The 13,561-nt window shown below is 41.6% G+C and overlaps 1 protein-coding gene across 3 annotated transcripts in view; it reads left to right on the top strand.

Annotated features, from left to right (window-relative positions):
- The window catches only part of LOC145356986 (plexin-A2-like), a 470,896-nt gene that overhangs the window by 34,182 nt on the left and 423,153 nt on the right, over positions 1-13,561 (top strand). The gene's annotated exons all lie outside the window — the stretch shown is intronic.

The following is a 13,561-nucleotide window of genomic DNA, read 5'->3' as shown; positions in this document are numbered from 1 at the left end:
ATCAATTAAAATATGCCCTCAACTTTCTTGGCTCTAAGGAGACTAAGCCCACCATTCCTCTTTGCCCATTTATATGAAGATCCAACCCCTGATATCATTACAAATGTGATGATAAGAATTTGAAATGTAAGGACCTGACAGGTCACAGATGCACGCAAGATCTTTAGGCTCTTCAAGCTGGCAGGACCTTTTGGTTTCTTCAATGGTGCATCCCTGCCATGTGTTTTCAGGTAGCATGGGGTGGAATCCATGGGAGATCCCATGATGTGGAGATGTCGGCGTTGGACTGGGGTAAGCACAATAAGAAGTCTCAACACCACTAGGTTAAAGTCCAACAGGTTTATTTCATAGCACAAGTTTTCAGAGTCTCGCTCTTCAGGTTCACTCACCTGAAGAAGGAGCGAAACTCCAAAAGCTTGTAGAGACTTCATACTGTGCAGATCCCATGATGGCAGCGCAACTTGAAGATCCTGCCATCGGCCAAATGCGTGTCTCCTCCCACCACTGAAAAAAATAAGAACATAAGAAATAGGAGCAGGAGTAGGCTATCTAGCCCTTCAAGCCTGTCCCGCCATTCAATAAGATCATGGCTGATCTGAAGTGGATCAGTTCCACTTTCCCGCTTTCTCCCCATAACCCTTAATTCCCTTGTCTATCAAAAACCGATCTACCCGTGACTTAAATATATTTAGCGAGGTAGCCTCCACCACTTCAACGGGCAGAGAATTCCAGAGCTTCACCACCCTTTGAGTGAAGAAGTTCCTCCTCAACTCTGATCTAAATCCCCCCCCCCCCCCCCCCCCCCCCCATTATCTTGAGGCTGTGCGCTCAAGACCTGCTGTCCTTTCTAAGCGATGCTGTGGAGAGGCTAGAAAATCCTGACTTTTTAGCTGGATAACCATTCCAGTGGGTGAAGACATTCTGTTACCAGGTCAGTGCAGATCTGAAGATCACAGGTTTGACTCTTCGACTACCAGCACTCCACAACATCAGACCTTGGCATGAATCAACCCATTCAATGAAGGAATAAGAAAAATATGGAAACAAAACTAATACATGAAAGTCAACTTCTCCTTTTCATAAAGCGTAGTAAAAACCAAGTGTATAATAAATTGAATTATTGAAAATAATGCATGTACTTAGAAAACCAAATTAAAACTGCAGTAATAAGAACATTAAATGTATACTTTGTGCTACCTCACTGCTCCTCTATTTGTTCTCACCTACTTTAACTTGGCAGTCACTCACAAATGTCTGCCTCCGATTATTGGCCAACTCCAACAGAAAATCATAGAATCCTGACGATGCAGAAGGAGGCCATTCTGCCCACTGAGCTTGCACTGACTCCCCAACAGTGCATCTTACCCAGGCCCTAACCCCACATATTTACCCTGCTAATCCCCTAATCTGCATATCTTTGGACTGTGGGAGGAAATTGGAGCACCCAGAGGAAGACACGGAGAACGTGCAAATTCCACACAGTCACCCAAGGCTGGAATTGAACCCAGGTCCCTGGCACTGTGAGGCATCTGTGCTAACCACTGTGCCACCATGCCAAATTAATTGGAAGTACTTTCTTTGAAGCTCTCCAAGATGTGCACTTTAATTTTTCAGCTCCTGACACTGATTGACAGTGTATTGAGTTTATCAACGCACTTTGCAATCTTTTCCCAGTGAAAAGCTGCAAACTATATTAGAAGCTCCCATGAGCCACATTTGGTCCATGGACTAAAGTTAGCCCATGTTTGATTTAGGTGATATCTTCTCATCCTCAGTCACTGAAGGTAGTTTATCTGTATTTACCCCATCAGTTCCTCTTTTAATATCTTGTAAGCTTGAATCAATTCACACCTTTTGCCTTCCAAAGTCAGAGGAATGCAATTTGTCATTTGTCGGGTGTCCACTGATTAATAACTAGGATTGGGAACGCTTCTTCTTTTGAATCTGCGACAGCTGGTGTCATAACAAATGTAGCACCTCCATTGTCACCTAATGAAGCTCTTGATCGATTTGGTTCAGTGCTGTACAATATTCACCCAGAAGCGACCAGAGCAGCCCCCAAACTCTGCTGCATTTATATTTGAACAGTCAAACTTGGATGATATTAAAATAATCAATACTCCTTATAAAATCCAGTTAAGTCCTCTACCTTTTTCATTGACCTGCTATGTTCTGTCTGATATTTTAGCATTCTGAATTTGTGATATTGACTTCAATAATACCCAGACTATTTGCTATATTTCATTATTTGGCCCATGTAAATCACACTAATAAATAATGTTACCATGTGAATTTAGTAAACTTAGAATGAACCGATGAGTAATGGCAATTCCATGTTGGTCATGTGATGGAGTTTTGCGTATGTAAACATAAACTTAAATCAATTAGATCATTTTTTAATTAAATTATTGTTTGCACAATAGATTTGATTTCACATCTGTGTAAATATCTAAAATGACAATTGAACGTATTGTATAGAGACAGGTCAAGTTGTAAAGCCATTCTCCAAGAGAATATCAATATTTTTAACATTCTTCTAATTTGGATATAAGATGTTGTAGCAGCATTATTTTCTTATTTGATACCTGGTTCTTTTGCTGCAAATATTTTACAATAACATCAAGTGCGCTGAAGTGTTAGAATAAATCCACTGAGCTTTTACATTCTCCCTTAAATGATAAATGTTTTGCAGCTCCCCAATTGCATAGAAGGTAAATGCACTGCCCGATGCTGTTGTGAGTCATTAACACCAGAAAGCCTTGGGTTCAATTCTCAGACTGTGCTGAGTATGATGACCTCAGTTACTGCAGTTGGCCACAGCAATCCCCAGTGGGAGAAGGCAAACATCGAATGGTTACAGCACAGGAGGCTATTCGGTCCACTGGACCCATGCTGGCTCTCTTCAGGGGCAATTCGCCCAGTGTTACCCTTAGCCCAGATGCCAACATTTTTTTCCTTTTTCAGATAGTATCCAATTCCCTTTCGAGTGTTATGATTGAATCTACTCCATTCAGACATTAGGCTGTACTTCCTGCTTCTGGTCATTGCACAGAGGGGCTTGCTGGACTTTGAGCGAAATAAGAATCAGACTACATTTTATTGCCACTATCCTCCATGCTGCATGCATGCTAACAGCTCACTAATAATCGATGATAACTCGCACCTATGTAACACTTTAACATAATAAAGCAGCCCACAGTGCTTTACAGGTATGTACCTAATCGGACAACATTTTATAGCATGGTCGGTGCAGGCTTGGAGGGCCGAAGGGTCTGTTCCTGTGCTGTAATTTTCTTTGGTCTTTTTATATGACAGTTGATTAAATAATTGGTCAAACACTTAGGAATTAAGCAGCATCTTAAATGAAGAGATGGAGGCAAATGGCTTTGAGGAAAGGAATTTTGCAGCTTGGGATTGCAGGGAATGCGCAAGTGTCATCAGTGGAGTGAAAGGAGTGGGAGCTGGACAAGAAGTCAAGTGGTTTGAGGGTTACAGAACCAAACAAGGTCACCCAGATGGTGATGGGCAAAACCATGAAAGGATTTGGACATTAGGATCGGAATTATATAATTGAGGTCTCATGGATTGGGAGCCAGTAACAGGGGGGTGGAGGTGGGAGAAATTGTGCATTTTTGACTGCCATTTAAAATGTGCATTCAGCAAGAATTAATCTCTCCAGGAAAGAAGGCAAGAGAATTGGAAGGGCGGTCTGTGGTTGCAAATTAGTTGTTTTGTGTATTGTAAGTTTGATGTAATTCACTAGTTGCTGGCTTGTTGGATATGTGGCACAGGTGCTGAGCCCATGCTCTCTCTGTGATAACAGCCCCAAGGGAGCTAATCAATGAAGCAACATGATGTGGGGTTTAACATTTGATGTGTTGCAGAAAAAATGATTAGCTAATTTTAAATTGGTTGCTTGTATGTGTTGAGCACAAATTTCTGGCAATCTTTTTTTAGAATTTGGTTTATCTGCTATTTAAGGATTGTCAGATTTAACCTGCATGTTCCAGCTTGAGAAAGGTTAAGGCAACAATGTGTGCCTGTAAGTATGAAGACAGGAAATTAAATTTCAGCTATTTATTGCATCAGACTATCTGGTTTGTGCATGGAATAGTGATATAGGTAGTGATATGGTGGTTGTGAATCCATGCTAACTTGATTTTCAGAAGGCGTTTGACAAGGTACCTCACAAGAGGTTATTGCAGAAGGTCAGGGGGCATGGAGTTGGGGGTAGGGTGTTAGCGTGGATAGAGGACTGGTTGTCAAATAGGAGGCAGAGAGTGGGGGGTCAATGGGTGCTATTCGGATTGGCGGATGGTGACTAGTGGAGTGCCCCAGGGGTCGGTGCTGGGGCCTCAGCTATTTACCATTTATAAAGATGATCTGGAGGAGGGAACCGAGTGTAGGGTGTCGAAATTTGCTGATGACACCAAAATTGGTGGAAAGGCAAATTGTGCGGAGGGTGGGGAGAGTCTACAGAAGGATCTAGATAGGCTGGGCGAATGGGCCAGGAAATGGCAAATGGAATTTAATGTTGGCAAGTGCGAGGTGGTCCACTTTGGTAGGAATAATGGTAGGAAGGACTATTACTTGCGTGGCAAAAAACTGCAGCAGGCGACGGTGCAGAGGGACCTCGGGGTCCTTGTGCATGAGTTGCAAAAACCCAGCTTGCAGGTGCAGCAGGTGGTCAGGAAGGCGAATGGGATGCTGGCCTTCATCGCGAGGGGGATTGAATATAAAAGTAGGGAGGTCTTGCTGCGGCTGTATAGGGCATTGGTGAGGCCGCAGCTGGAGTACTGTGTGCAGTTTTGGGCGCCGTACTTGCGCAAGGATATTTTGGCCTTGGAGGGAGTGCAGAGGAGGTTTACTAGGCTGATGCTGGAGTTGAGGGGGTTGAGCTATGAGGAGAGGCTGAATAAATTAGGCTTGTACTCGTTAGAGTTTAGAAGAATGAGGGGAGATCTCATTGAGACGTATAGGATGATGAATGGGATGGATAGGATAGAGGTGGAGAGACTCTTCCCGCTCAGAAAGGACAGTAGGACTAGAGGGCACAGCCTCAAGATAAAGGGGGGGCGGTTTAGAACGGAGTTGAGGAGGAACTTCTTCACTCAAAGGGTGGTGAATCTCTGGAATTCTCTGCCCGTTGAAGTGGTGGAGGCTACCTCGCTAAATATTTTTAAGACGCGGGTTGATGGGTTATGGGGAGAGGGCGGGAATGTGGAACTGAGCAGCGACAGATCAGCCATGATCTTATTGAATGGCGGGGCAGGCTCGAAGGGCTAGTTGGCCTACTCCTGCTCCTATTTCTTATGTTCTTATGTTATGTTCTAAGGAAGACTGCAACTGTCGTAGTAATATGGCACAATATGAATACATGTAGTGTTTAAAGTCTAAGGATTTATCTCCATCCCAAACAATCTGAAAAATACTTGTTCAGTCAGGGATTTTAGATGTATTAACAGGAACGTATGATCCGTAGAGGCCAGCAACTGTTTAAAGAGCAATTGAACTCCTAGTGATTAGCTGAATGGGTCATGCATCACGTTTTAGAAGAATTTTACTGTATCAGTAACGACTATGGGCTAGAATTTCTGAGGAGTGACTACCACTGTCTGTCCGTCTGCCCCTCTTACCTAAGTCTGGAGCTGCATGTTTCTCCCCCACTCTTCTGACCAGGGCCTGGTGGGAAATGTGCAGCACACCCTGTTACCCAAGGCCTTCAGTGCAGAGCAGCAGCTGTCGGGAAGAGTGAAGCCACAGGTCCTTTTTACACCAAAAGCTGCCATAAACCAGGTAAACGTAAAGATCCTTATGTTCAAAAGCACTTTAAGTTCTGTGTGTATGGCAAGTGGATAGGGAAGGAGTTGATGGCGATGATGGGGAGAGAGGGGTGGGAGGATGGGTCAGGAGGGTAGTTGAGGTTAAAATGGAATCCTGTAAATAACCTGATCTCAAATTGCTTCCATAGCTGTCCTCTTCCAAGCAATGGAATACAAGCTAGTCCTGTGTCCAAATAGCAATATTAATCAGAAATCTCTTTAATTACCATTGCTTTTTATCAATGAAATAAAGGGACAGTTTTCAGTACAGCTATTTACAATTTGATACCAGTGACACCTTTTCTGGTTTTAGGAGACTTGGGGTCATCTTATTGTGGACTTAAAAACAGCTGCCATTGGTCCCAGGTGTTAACATTTGGCACATCTCTTTCAGTAACACAATGCGACTCTCCTTTTGATCTAACAAATGAGCCACCCAGACTAATTGTCAGTCTCCAGCTTGGATCATGTGACTGTTTTCATTCAATCTACTTTCAGTGATACAGCTCCAAACTATTATAACCTCTTCCTTTTAACAAGGAAATTCAATTTCATCTTTGTATTTTTTTGAGTACAGGAAGACTCCCATGAAGTATGCTTCTGCTCCCAGTTTGCATATCTTGCACAGCTGTGTGAGTAGATGCCTTAAACTGCATCATGAAAGTTGTAATCCACCAAAGTGACACACACAATGATGATGCCAGTGCTCCGTGAAGCTTGAAGTGCACCATTTGGTGCACTTCTAGCTTCAGGAAGTGTTCAATCCTGGAAAAAAAGGTTACTAAGCAAACTGTGAATATGTAATTGAGCTCAAGGCCCAGATCCCTCTTGTAAATAGTGTTTGCTTGTGCGAGAGAACTTCTCTAATGCATTTCTAAAGTACAGTCAAGGTGATTCTAATTATTGGGTGACTGCGAGGTCCCTCTGATGGGAGGCCCTTTGAACCACAGAAGCACACTGCCAGAAACCCCTGCATGCTCCTACTTAACATTCCAGCTACAGCTTGCTGGATCCAGACCACCGTAATATCATCCAAACCTGGTAACTACATATGGTCTGTAATTTTGATGTCTGAACATGCTGGTGAACACTTTTGATGAAGTTGGATTGCTAAATCGTGTAAACTTTGTTTGCTTTTCTTTCAATGCATTTTTTTGAAAATCCAGAGATACATAGGATTCTCCGATCATGTCTGTGCCCATCCCGCTGCGACTGAGGACGGAGAATTTGGCATTCCAGCCAAAATTCCATTCACTTTCAGCGGCACTGGAGAATCCCAGCTGTGAATGATGACACAGATTTCAACAATAGAGTTTACAGCATAGAAACAGGACATTCGGCCCAACTCCTCCATGCTATTGAGAAGATAATTTGTCTTGCTTCTAGTATCACGTCTTGAATGTAATTGAACCTAATTTATCAAAATGCCAGCCAAGTAGGTCCTTGTTTGCCTTATTGTATTTGGATTATATTCTGGGGAAGACTGCACTCTTCTGCAATGACTGGAATGAATTTCTTGACTGAAATATGCATTGGTTGACAAATGGAATCTCTAACAAGTCATATTTTTAGGTAGCTGTGTTTTCATTGCCTTGCAAGTAATATGTTGACTGCACAGAATGAGTTTCAGCTATGTGAATTGAACCATTTCAATAGTATTTTGATTGCAAAATGATTGGCACGACCCTATGCTATATGTGCAGTGCATATGTACCTGAGTTATTTTACATAATGTTTTGAAAAGAGCAAGAGTTATCCCTTTTTATCTTTTACCATTCACTGGTGCAGTTTGAAGATAAAGTTTTTTTTTATTTCTTTAATAGGAAGCATTTTAATTGATTTTTCTGCGTTCTTAGCCATCCTTGTTCTGAACTGCTGCCACTAATGCCATGGCTAAGTATTGTGTGGAGATGTTGTGACGTGTCTGTTGCATCAATGGTAAAACATGTTGCATTGAAATTGAAACAGGTAGTTAACGCAGTTATCTGTTCTGTGGCTGTTAATGGCAGGAGCTATTCATTTGAGGGCAGGCCTGTTTTTGATTTGCTTTGGTAGATAATTTCGAACTGTGCTATTCATCGAGAAAAATCTATTGCTCTAAGTGTGCAGACAAAACCCAATTTCAAATAAGCTTTGTAATTGGCGTTAATTAGCTTGGTTCCTTAACCCTTTTCCTGGAAAATCGTAGTATTATAGGAGCGTAAAATCGCCGCAGTGCAGGAAGAGAGTGTTTTACCCATCGAGCCTGCAGTGACAGCTATTCTACCCAAGCCCTATCCTATAGCCCCATGTATTTACCCCGTTAGTACCCCTGACACTGAGGGTCAATGGCTAATCCACCTAAACTGCACACCTTTTGGGAGTGTAGAAGGAAACCCACACAGGCATGAGGAGAACGCGCAGACTCCACACATTTTTATTGTATAGTACATGAGCCATTGAAGAACTTTGTAACTGATCTTCACCTTGCTTCCCCTGCTGGATATCATCAGTGCTCTTTTATATTTCTGGTATTTTTTCCCCCTCCCCCACTCCCGTTCCCACCCTAACAAAGCTTGATCCCATTAGTTTAAGCTTTCTGATCCAGCTGCTAAAGTTGTTAGTCAAGTCATTGGCAGTCTTTACGGGGGTCTTTTTATACAACCCTAGCATTTTTCCTGTTTTACCTTGACATTTTTAAAGTGCCTATTGAGGCATTCCAGTAAGCAATGTCTTTCTGGTTGTAAGGGAAAAAGCACCAGTAAAAGGCTAGTGCAATCCATCATCGTATATCATTGTGAAATACTTGTGGTGAACACTGCGCTACTAGCATTCAGTGAGTTGGACCATACGTCCAAGCATTATAGGCTTGACCACTAAGCGATTTCCATGACTATTTCTATCAATCTTCTGGAATTTCTTGCTGTCCTTTTGAAGTTCTAAAAATCTGCAGTTGTAGTTTTACAAAGCTGTGGCTTTGTGCATAATCAGTGGCCAGTTGTATTTTCCTCGTTAATATTCATGTTTAGTTGAGACTTCCCTAACAAAATGCACCCCCAGGAGGGGTTGTCAGCATGCTGTCTGACAGCGCCAGGGACTCAGGTTCGATTCCAGGCTTGGATCACTGTCTGTGCGGAGTCTGCCTGTTCTCCCCATGTCTGCGTGGGTTTCCTCCAGGTGCTCCAGTTTCCTCCCATGGTCCAAAAAGATATGCTGGTTAGGTGCGTTGGCCGTTCTAAATCCCCTCTCGGTGTATCCAGATAGATGCTCGAGTGTGGCGACTAGGGGATTTTCGCTAACTTCATTGCAGTGTTGACGTAAGCCTACTTGTGATTAATAAATAAGCTATTTTCTTCATTGATCCTGAATAAAGATGATAAATGCACAGTTTAATTAGTGTGTCAACTTGTAACTAAGCTAGAAAAAAATACTTAAGAGGGCTTTTTTGCGCAATGTACAATTTAAATGCAGTGGCTTACATTACTGGATTTGGTACTTATTTTAAAGAGCAATTGTGCATTAATGGTTTGTTATGTGCAAGATTTTGGTTTTCTTGTTAAAACAAAAAAGACTCTTGCTCCTTGTTCTTCTGTCCTCCGCATTTGTCCTGGAGGTAGTGACTTAAGTTCACAGATGGTAGGCGAGTCGATTACTTTTGTGGTTAGTGGTCACGAGTGTTTGGTTGTTGAATCATAGCTGAGCTGAACTCTGACCTTTTAAAGAAGCACAAATACAAGCCCCATTAAAATCCGTGCACTAACGAGCAGAAGTTCTGGATATTTTTCGCCTCCTTAACCCAAGGTCAAATGTAATTTTCCATTTGAGCACATATTAGCTTGGCTGTTTAGTACGTTTAGAATATCAAAATTCTCTTCCTCCTAAAATTTCAATTTTAAAAAAAAATTGACCTTGTCTACAAATTTTGAAAAAAATGTATAATTTGACTGGAAAACAGTTTAAATTACAATTGGGCGTGAGTTGCGAGAATCTGTTGCACAGTTTCTTTATAGAAAAGCATTGTGTATAAATCATTGGCATTCCGTTAACGTGAGGCATAAAGTAACATAATATCCGACTAACCTAGTTTTGAAAACAGACAGGTATTTTAAAATCTCCAAGGTCTTCTCTACATGTGATAAAGTGGTGATCAAGCAGCTGTCAAGACTGTTTCTTCCTTTAACTAGTTTATCATCTGAGGAAAAGACCTCTGAGGTTTTGGAAGCTTGTACGATTTTCATTACAGAAATGATCGTGGTGAAGGGTTGAGGCTTTCAAAAGGCAAACACTTCTCTCCTTCTGACGTTTTTATGCTTTGACGTGCACAAGTGCAGGATTGTTTTATTCTGTCTGCCAATCATTGATCATTGCTCTTCATTAATGGCCTGGGGGGATGCCATGTGTCATTCACCATTGCTTTTAGAAGTTCTCCCAAGTATTTCCTGTCAGTTGGAATGTCCTTTGAAGGCTCGTAAGGTTTCCAGGAAAGTTCATGATCTCAAAAGTGTTGATGAGGATGTTGTCTTTAAAAGGTTTAATCAGACCACACCTGGGGTATTGTGCATCATAGCTTTGGAAGGTCTTGGAGAGAGTGCAGAGTAGATTTACCAGAATAACAACTGGACTACCAAGATTGATTTTAATTTATTGTTGTCACGTATTGGTATATAGTGAAAAACATTGTTCCTTGAACACTACAGACAAAGCACATGGTTCATAGAGAAGGAAAGGAGAGAATGCCAAATGTGGTAGTATAGTCATAGCTAGGGTTTAGCAAAAGATCAACTTAATGCGAGGTAGGTCCAGTCAAAAGTTTGGCAGCAGGGAAGAAGCTGTTCTTGAGTCGGTTGGTACGTGTCCTCAGACTTTTATGTATTTTTTCTGACAGAAGATGGTAGAAGGGAATATGTCCAGGTTAAGATGGTTGAGATAGGAGAAAGGGTTAAATAAATTAGTTGTATTCTAGGAATTTAGAATGCCAGAAAATGATTTGAGCTATAATTTTCAAGCTATAAAAGGAACACATTCAGTAACTAGAGAGAAACTGGAGGGGCATGCAATAGAATTTAGAGCCAGATCTTTCGGGGTATCATTAGGAAGCACTTTTCTAGACTTGGGATCAATCCTGGCTCTGGGTAACTGTCTGACAGTTTACATGTTTTCCCAGTGTCTGCATGGCTTTCCTCTGGGCGCTCCAGTTTCCTCCACACTCAAGAGGTGCAGGTTAAGGGGATTGGCCATGTTAAATTGCCCCTTATCAGGAGGATTAGCAGGGTAAATGTGTGGAGTGACGGAGAGTGTGGCCTGGGTGGGGTTGTTGTCAGTGCAGGCTTGATGGGCTGAATGGCGGCCTCCTACACCAGGGATTCTATGATTTTTCTGCAAGTGACCCAGCATGAACTGTCAATTGTTGATCATTGTGTTTTTTTTATTTAACCTATGGGAGTAAGGTGTGGGTGGGATTGTGGCTGGTGCAGACTCGTTGGGCCGAATGGCCTCTTTTGCTCTGTAGGGTTTCTATGATTGAAAGCTATTATGGGACAATGAGGGGTATATGTAGTTACTCTTGTTCCCATGTTCCTGTTTGTGCCAATTTAATGAATGGTCGCAAGTGCATCAATGTACCTAAATTACTTTGAAACCTCTTGGTTAGTTAAAGTATCATTTGTTGGATTAATTATGTAACAAATGCCATTTGTACTGATTTGAATATATTGATAATCAATTCGTAACAGAGCATTTTCTTTGCAATCTCCACATTAACATCTGACCTTAATCCAGATTGATAAATTTTACCAGAAAGCATTGTGGACATAACCCTGTTAAAGTTGTGGGGGAAAATAAACCTTTCTGTTTGCAGCTAGTCTTATTATCAAAAGGGATTTTTGGTCCCTCGCTTTCAGCAACGTATTCCAGTGTGTAGTTTTATCTAATTCACTCCTGTCAAGTCTCTCTGTTGTGCCATTTAGTGTTGTTGTCTGTTGAAGTTTTGCCAATTGCTTAAGGAGGTGGTTTGTATTATGTTTGCGGACAAGAAAAATACATGCCACTAACACTGACTTGATTGACTCTGCTTTCCTGGATTAAGCAATAAGCTGTTTCTCACTTTGACTTATTGTGTGGCATGGTGGCACAGTGGTTAGCACTGCTGCCTCTAAGCACCAGAGATCCAGGTTCAATTCTGGCCTTGGGTGACTGTGTGTGATGTTTGCACATTCTCATCATGTCTGCGTGGACTCCCTTCCGATGTTCTGGTTTCTTCCCACAGTCAAAAATGTGGGTAGGTATCTTGACTGTACTAAATGTGTGGGGATTAATTGGGGGGGGGCGGGGAGGTGGGTAAGATGCTCTTGCAGAGAGTTGGTACAGACTCATTGCACATACACGTGTATACATTCTCTCAGTTCTCTTCACCACCACCTCTTTAGGTTGTTTCTAAAAATCCACGTCTTTGGCCAAGTATTTGATCATTTGTTTTAATTGTTACATTCCAATCTTCGCGCACTTTTTAATAAGCATTTATTTACAGAGCTATACATTGCAAGCATATACCTCCTAACCTCCACAACCACAGTTTCAGCCTTTCTTTGGGCACGAGTGAATCCTCAGTAAATGCCCAGCCTTGTGTACAATTTAAATGCAAGAAATGTTCAATGAACACTGAAATCTGTGGCTCAATGTTCAATTCTGTCTGATTAACACTCCTGTCAAGTGTCTTGAGAAGTTAAAAGCAAAATATGTTATGAATCAAGATTTAAAATGGTTGTTCCTGACATCAAGATTTATGGAATTCTCTCCACATTAATAACATAGCTATCTTAGTTATTGGAGTCTTCATTCATTAGTGTTGGAGTATAAGTGTACCTTTGCCATAGCAGAACAGAGAAATTTGCATTCAGTTTGAATATTCCCTTAATCTGGCACAATGTCCAAAGCAACTCTCTCTTCGTGCTTATTTGGAAAAGTGTGATTAATGTTTAAATTTTTCAGAAGGAATCTTGAATACTGATAACCTCATTGGAAAAAGCAGCCTTCCCTGAGTCTGGATGTATCAGAGAGTTAAATTAACAGCAGCAGCAAGCTGTGGTGCTTCAGTTCAAGCTGTGAATGTTAATTTGGCTTTCTTACCCTATGGGGTTCAGTGGTTCTCTGTCATCAGAACTCTCAGCTGAAGAAAGATATATTTTTAGAATTGAACAGAAGACTTGTTGCTTTTTGCCATTGTTTTTCTTTGAAAGTAGTTTTGACTTCATACTTCACAAATCTGTGTTCTGTACCTCCTTTTTTTAATACTGGACTGCATTGAAATCCTTGAATCCGACCTGCTGAGAGCAGGCTGCTCTGTAGAGGAGCTGCAGAGAATGAAGATGATAAAGTAGTTGTTACGTGATACTGGGACTTGTTCTATAGTGCCTCTGCATTGAGGTCCATCTTGAATCTCAATTCCTGGCCCCTCTACTGACCAGTTGCTGAAGGATCCTTCAGAGTGCTGGACCATTTTGCAGCTTGGTCGACCTTCAGTCCAATGATGTGTTCATCCTACTCCCGTAGCCTGTATATTTTCTTGTGAAGAAGTAGTGGCATGGTCTATGTCATGTTGAACCTGTAACCCAGTATGGTTAATATTGAGCCAAAGTAGGACAATGAATTCTGAAGTTCAGAGATATTTTAAAGAATGGGTATAATGGATAATTAATTTTCACTTACCCAGCCCTGGCAGGTAGGGACTCAACTTACGTCCCCACTGAAGTGGTAGTAATTAC

The sequence above is a fragment of the Carcharhinus amblyrhynchos genome, chromosome 22, assembly GCF_965287045.1.
Source record: "Carcharhinus amblyrhynchos chromosome 22, sCarAmb.v2.hapA, whole genome shotgun sequence".
NCBI classification, from domain to species: domain Eukaryota; kingdom Metazoa; phylum Chordata; class Chondrichthyes; order Carcharhiniformes; family Carcharhinidae; genus Carcharhinus; species Carcharhinus amblyrhynchos.
This window is presented reverse-complemented; position numbering and strand designations above follow the sequence as displayed.